Raw genomic sequence first — 6,625 nt, forward strand, 5'->3', positions numbered from 1 at the left:
TCTAACCAATTGTTTAATTTTGGGCCAGGGCCCAAAAGTGGAATTTTAAACCAATCAGTTTGGAATTTCCTGATCCACATTAGTGAGGTAATCTGCCTGTTAAGATCCTCTGCCTTCCCCTAAGGAAGGTATCCCTGCCTGGAGTAATCCACTCTCAACTTCATGGTCCTGCCTTCTTTTTGCCTATTAAAAAAACTTCTATTTTGTAGACCCTTGGGAGCACCCTTCTAGTTAGTGCTAGAAGGTATGTTTTTGAGTCATCAATCACTTAATAAACCCAATTAGGTCTTTAAATTTACTCAGTTGAATTTTGTCTTTTAACAGCATTAATAGATTAAAAGGGAAAATTCATGATGCTCTCCATACCCACCTATGCTATTTTAAAAAAGTATATCTGTTTTTCAAAGCAAACTCAGACTAGACTTGGGGTGGTGAACACACAATGCAATATTACATGGTATATTATAGAATCATACACCTGAAACCTGTATAATTTTATTAACCAAGGTCACCTCAATGAATTCATTTTTTAAAAAAGCAAACTAGGAATAAAATGGAACTAGCTTAATCAAGAGTATCTACCAAAAACCTGTTGAGACCCAGTACAAAATGAAGACATAGGACCTTTGTTCAAGAATTATTAAGAATTTTACAAAGGCGATAGCAGAGCTGGGGCCCAAGGAGCACAGGACCCAGAGTGACCGGGCGCACAACCTTTCTGCACCTCAAGGGCCTGAGGGTGCAACTGCGCAGACTATTTGCCCATGTAGCCCACCTGTCTCCAGCAAACTTACCATGCTAATCCTCTCTTGCTTTTCTCCCCGCCCCCCCCCCTTCCATCCTTCCTCAGAGAATTTAACAGAAGAGCTACTGTACTAGTCAGGACTCTCCAGAGAAACAGAACCAGGCTGGAGAAGCAACAGAACCAATAGGTTTTATACAGATATAAAGAAAGATTCATTATACGACTCTGGACACTGAAAGGTCAGTCCCACAATCTGCTGTTTTCAAACTGGAGGCCCAGGAAAGCTGGTGACATTGCTCCAGCCAAACCTGAGAACCTAAGAACCAGGAGAGACGGCGGCCTGAGTTTGGTTTCGAGGCCCTGAGGCAGGGGTGTCGGAGTCCTTGGGCGGAAGATGAATGTCCCAGCTCACTGCAGAGAGTAAATTTACCCTTCCTTTACCTTTCGTTCTAGTTGGACCCTCCAAGGGTTAGATGATGGCCACTGCATTGGTAAGGGTGATCTCAACTCTACTGATTCAAGTGCTAATCTCTTCCAGAAACACTCTCAAAACACATGCAGAAATAATGTTTTACCGGCTCCTTGGGCATCACTTAGTCCATCAAGTCGACACGTGTAATTAACCGTCACAGCCAACCTCATCTCTAAGTTTCATCCTCATAACTACCGCATGCGGGAGGCTACTCTCTGTTCTCTCTTTACCATTCTCGGACCCAGAGCACCCCAGAGCACTGCTTCTGTCCTGAACTGCAGGCTCAGTTTGATTGTCTCTCCTTGCACAATAAATCCTGCCCAGCATCTCCTTCTTGGGTGGTTTTCCTCCAAGGCTGGTAGCCAGGACAAAAGGATCCATTCAAACCCAGGGAAACGGATGCGGGGAGTGGTACAGGTCACAGGGTCAGAAGGGTGGATCTGGATTGCCATCCATGTTGCCTTTCAGCCCTAGGAATTTTTCACATCGCTTTAAGACTTTGCTGTCCGATGTCTCAAGATTTTCCTTTGGGGTCCTCTGTAATGGGGTTGGGATGAGGGATACTTTGACCTATCTTCAGAAGAGAAAGGTCTAGAGTCCCACCTCTTCTCCCTCTTAAGAGAAAACCCAACAGTCCAGTCCATTGGTCAAGTGCAAAACCCAAGCCAGAACATTGTTGAAATTCCCTAGCTCTGCGCTGTCCAATATGGTAGCTGTTAGAATGCACAGGGACTTGGGCCTAAGGGCCTAAGCCACAGCCTATGCTAGAACAAAGAAAGTTTGTGTCACTGGCTAAACACCTGACCTCGAGATTTCCTATTATCAGAAGCAACTGAGGCACAGCCACAGGCATCCTGCTGGAAACCAGCTGAACCCTCACTGCCCATCCCCTCTCCCTGGAACTTTTTCCCAGAGGCAAGGCCCATAAATCTCCCAGACTTCCGTCCCCAATCAGCCATCCCTGAGCACAGGACATGGTCTTGCAAACACCTGTGCCCAGGACACCTGGGGCAGATCAGCAGGGTGACCCACCCTCTCCGGCAGATCAGCAGGGTGCTACACACCCTTAAAAACCTTCCATCCTTTCCCTTGCTACTACAGTCTGCTGGAACCCAGCCCGCTTGAGTGCAGTGTCCCTCCTTGAATGAAAGCCCTTGATTGGACCTTTTTGCCACCTCAGCTACTAACAGTAGCCTCTAGACACATTGGCTATTCAATTTAATTTGACTTAATTAAAAATTCAGTTCCTTAGATGCACTGCTCACATTTCAAGTGCTCAACGGTNTATGGTAGCTGTTAGAATGCACAGGGACTTGGGCCTAAGGGCCTAAGCCACAGCCTATGCTAGAACAAAGAAAGTTTGTGTCACTGGCTAAACACCTGACCTCGAGATTTCCTATCATCAGAAGCAACTGAGGCACAGCCACAGGCATCCTGCTGGAAACCAGCTGAACCTTCACTGCCCGTCCCCTCTCCCTGGAACTTTTTCCCAGAGGCAAGGCCCATAAATCTCCCGGACTTCCGTCCCCAATCAGCCATCCCTGAGCACAGGACATGGTCTTGCAAACACCTGTGCCCAGGACACCTGGGGCAGATCAGCAGGGTGACCCACCCTCTCGGGGGGTCTGCTACACACCCTTAAAAACCTTCCATCCTTTCCCTTGCTACTACAGTCTGCTGGGACCCAGCCCGCTTGAGTGCAGTGTCCTTCCTTGAATGAAAGCCCTTGATTGGACCTTTTTGCCACCTCAGCTACTAACAGTAGCCTCTAGACACGTTGGCTGTTCAATTTAATTTGACTTAACTAAAAATTCAGTTCCTTAGATGCACTGCTCACATTTCAAGTGCTCAACGGTCACATGAATTGGACCGTTCAATTCATGGACAGCACAGAACACAATAATCTCCATCACTGCTACCCTAGGCCACGGAGCTCCAGACACCCACACCCAGGGCAAGAATCACTGAACAACCTCTCCGCCCTAGGGAGACTGGGCTGGGCCTGGCCGCACAGGGGAGGTGGCTGAGGAGGCCTGCTTTTCCGCTTCCATTTCACTGACTGCCCTTCTCCTACTTCCCAAAATAAAGGTTCTCCTGTCATCCGCCCTATACCTTTCCCAGATGCAATGCTGGAGGATCAAAACGTGTTCAGAGCTCCCAGGAAATGTCAGTGTAAACTGTCTTCAGTTGCAATGAGGGTATAAGGAGACTAAATGTTCATGGAAAAAATACAATAAAAATATTTTAATACATAAAGTATTTTCAGGCATTTTGAGGAAGCGGATGAGTCTGGACAACAAATTATTCTGTAATTTAAAAGATCCCTACCTTTTTTTCTTTCAACAGAATTTAAGGAGGATTTAACTCAGTTGTCACCTGACCATTCACTGAATAAACTCCTTCCATCAGTTAATTTATGAGAACAAGGTTTTTTTTAGGTTAGCCATAAAAATGAAAGAAATATCATTGGGACTAAATCCTGTCTCCTCTGGCAAAAAGTAATATGTATACATCTAATTAAGAAATGTAGTTCCAATGTAGTTCCAAAATGACACTTTCATATTTAATAATTATCAAAATTTGTAGTATATTTATAGTGGATTGATAAAGCAGGTACCACAAATAATTGTAACAATAAGTCAGTCCAGAAGAAAATCATTAATGCACAGAACTTTAAGTTCAAAGAATATGGGAAAAATTTAAAAACTCAATTATTAATGTACTTATTTTGTCATAAAAAATATGATTGGGTAATTAAGAAAACACTTCCAGGTACAAAAAATATATTTGTATTCAGGTCTTGGATAAATGGAAGTGGTAAACAAGTTCAAGAACAAAAATAATTATGCAAAAAGTTAAAATTAAGAAATTATGATGGTATCAACTCTCCTGGGTATTTACCTTCCATTGTTTAAACTTCAAAGTGATGTAATAGCTTAGAATATCAATATTTACAATGTACAAAATATTCACCCTTCCCATCCACTCAAACCTATGCTATCAGCACCTCAGCCCTGGGCCAAGCCCTGGGCCAAGCCCTGGGAGGTATGGCTATCCTGGTAGGATAGGAACCTTGCTTGTCTGAGGTCTCTAACTTTCCATTACGTTGTGAAATATAGCAAGCATGCAAAAGAGTATCAAAACAAATGTTTGTGTGAATGACCCTGACATTATGTTAAGGAAAAGAGGCCGGTCACAAAGGTCAGCTTCCATTTAAGTTGGCCAACCAAACACTGATGGAAAAATATTCAGGAAAAAGTGTTACATTGTTGCTGATATGCACAAAGTAGTAATGGGTTCAGAGTTCCTTTTTGGGGTGACAAAAGGGTTGTAAAATTCGATTGTGGTAATGATCACACAACTCTGTGAATATACTAAAAAACACTAAATTACGCACTTTAAATGGGTAAATTGTAAGGCAAGTGAATTATATCCAGTAAAGTTTTTTTTAATGTAGTGTATTAGAAAAATTTAAGTCGAGTATATGTCAAATATGATTGACTTGTTAGCAAAGGAACCAGCAAAATGTGCCAGTTCAGAAAGCTGTCAAAGCTGGGAAATGGGATGTTTGCACAAGCAGCCAGAAGTAGAAGGAAAAAAAAAAAGAAAAGCAAGAGTGCCACGTGATCATGGGGAAGCAAAAGAAAACAAGGAAATATGAGATCATGAAGCTAAGGTGATGCTTAGTCTGAGAGAGCAGAGCCTTAAAGCAAAGGATAGACTAAAACGTAAAAGGAAAGAAAAGAGATCCCAGTGCACTCAAGGAAAAAGAAGTCCCCCAGTGCTCTTCCTGCTTATTCTGCCAATATAACACAAAACCGGGCCCACCTTACCACATCCGGGTTGATACCAACTTTATCAACTTTTCCATTAAAGGCTAAACTCGACTTCGTGCCCACAGTGATGGACTGTCCCTATGCCAAGTGTATCCCTTGTGTAACTGACTGGCAACTGCTGAAACTGAGAAATCGGGGCAGAAGGATCCAGTGTCTCTAAAGATCACCAAGGATCCAAAATTTGAATGATTACCATGCACACACAAAGGAACCTGTGCAGATGACTGTTTAGTAAAGAGAAGGGGACACAGGGGACACTAGCGACACAAGTGTTAAGTTGTGGCCACCATTGACCCCAACCTTAAACAGAGAATCAAAAGATTCCTGGAGTTCCCATCAGGTTCATTTCTAATCACAGGTACAACACTGAGCAGATACCAGATGATTATGTAGCCCCAAGGTTTTGATACTTAAAAGATGAAGTTCCTCTGCTTTCCTTCAACTAACTTTCTCTGTTGCCAGTTTACTAAACATGCTACAGAATGAAAAAAGAAGAAAACAAACAACAAAAAAAGAGCTGCAGTTTTCCTTACCAAGGTTGTTCAGGTACCATGATGGACCCGCATCAGTGAATTGTTAGGGAGGCCCGTGTACTCTGGTTGGATCTGGCAGCTGAGCGCCACAGAGGAGAGAACAGCACGGTTTAAAAGCACAGGATGAAAAGATGGGAGATCTGAAACACGAGTACAAGACATCATTCTGCAACATTAGCGTCTGGCTGGGAAGGAAACCTGAAACTGAGCAAGCAAGCTCCAATTTTAAGCAGGATACTGCCAGGAATTTTTCTCAAACGGCAAAGATGGAAAATATTCCAGAGTGTATACCCTGGAGGTGCACGGTTAAAAAAAGAAAGGGGGGGAAAAAAACCCCAGGAAGCCAAGCACCCGTGCGCCCACCATGCAGCTTAAGAAAAAAGAAATTGTTGAATTTTAAACCCCCTCGGTGCCCTTTCCCAGTCATACTCCTAAATCCCCGCCAAAGGGAGAACCACCGCCCTGAATTTTGTGCCTGAATTTTGTGTCAGCGACTTATTTGCTTTTTTTCATTTTCACTTTAACATCAAAGTCCTTACTTAGCAGAACTCAAAGTCAGGTGTGTAAATGCATACAACACACACAAAAAACAAGTCTCATAGACAAACGTGGCGTTTAGATCCCATTCAGGGAACTCTCCGCTTCGCCCCCTATTGGTGACACAAGCCACCGTCTGAGTAAGATATTTCCCGAAAGAACAGTGACTGGCCTTATTTACATACCCACAGTGCACTGCACCACGTCCAGGTGTAAAATGGCAAAACTTTAAATTTTCTTCCACTTATATTTTCTGAAAATTGGACTTTTATTTACAGAGTAATCTGGAAACTTTTATTCAGGTACTGAATCTTGGAGTCAACTAGCCACCATCAGTGCAATAGAAGTTTCTTTTACTCGAGGTGTGGATTAGACAGTAATTACTCATACTCTGGTTTCTCTTCAGATCGTATAAATCTTTCGCCTTTTACTAAAGATTTCCGTGGAGAGGAACAACTCTGAGTCTTAACCCAATTTTTTGAGGCCTTGTTTCGGCAAGGCT

General features: G+C 43.2%; 1 non-coding gene and 1 pseudogene across 1 annotated transcript; both read left to right on the forward strand.

The window, feature by feature from the left end:
- The first annotated feature begins 4,846 nt into the window (after positions 1 to 4,846).
- On the forward strand, positions 4,847 to 5,460 carry LOC118992527 (rRNA-processing protein FCF1 homolog; annotated as a pseudogene).
- Positions 5,461 to 6,509: 1,049 nt separating this feature from the next.
- Positions 6,510 to 6,625, forward strand: LOC118992689 (U5 spliceosomal RNA). The gene has a single exon (XR_005067692.1). It is a non-coding gene; the product is annotated as a U5 spliceosomal RNA (small nuclear RNA).

This window comes from Sturnira hondurensis, unplaced genomic scaffold (assembly GCF_014824575.4).
Source record: "Sturnira hondurensis isolate 20B ecotype Veracruz unplaced genomic scaffold, ASM1482457v3 Scaffold0008196, whole genome shotgun sequence".
Lineage (NCBI taxonomy): Eukaryota > Metazoa > Chordata > Mammalia > Chiroptera > Phyllostomidae > Sturnira > Sturnira hondurensis.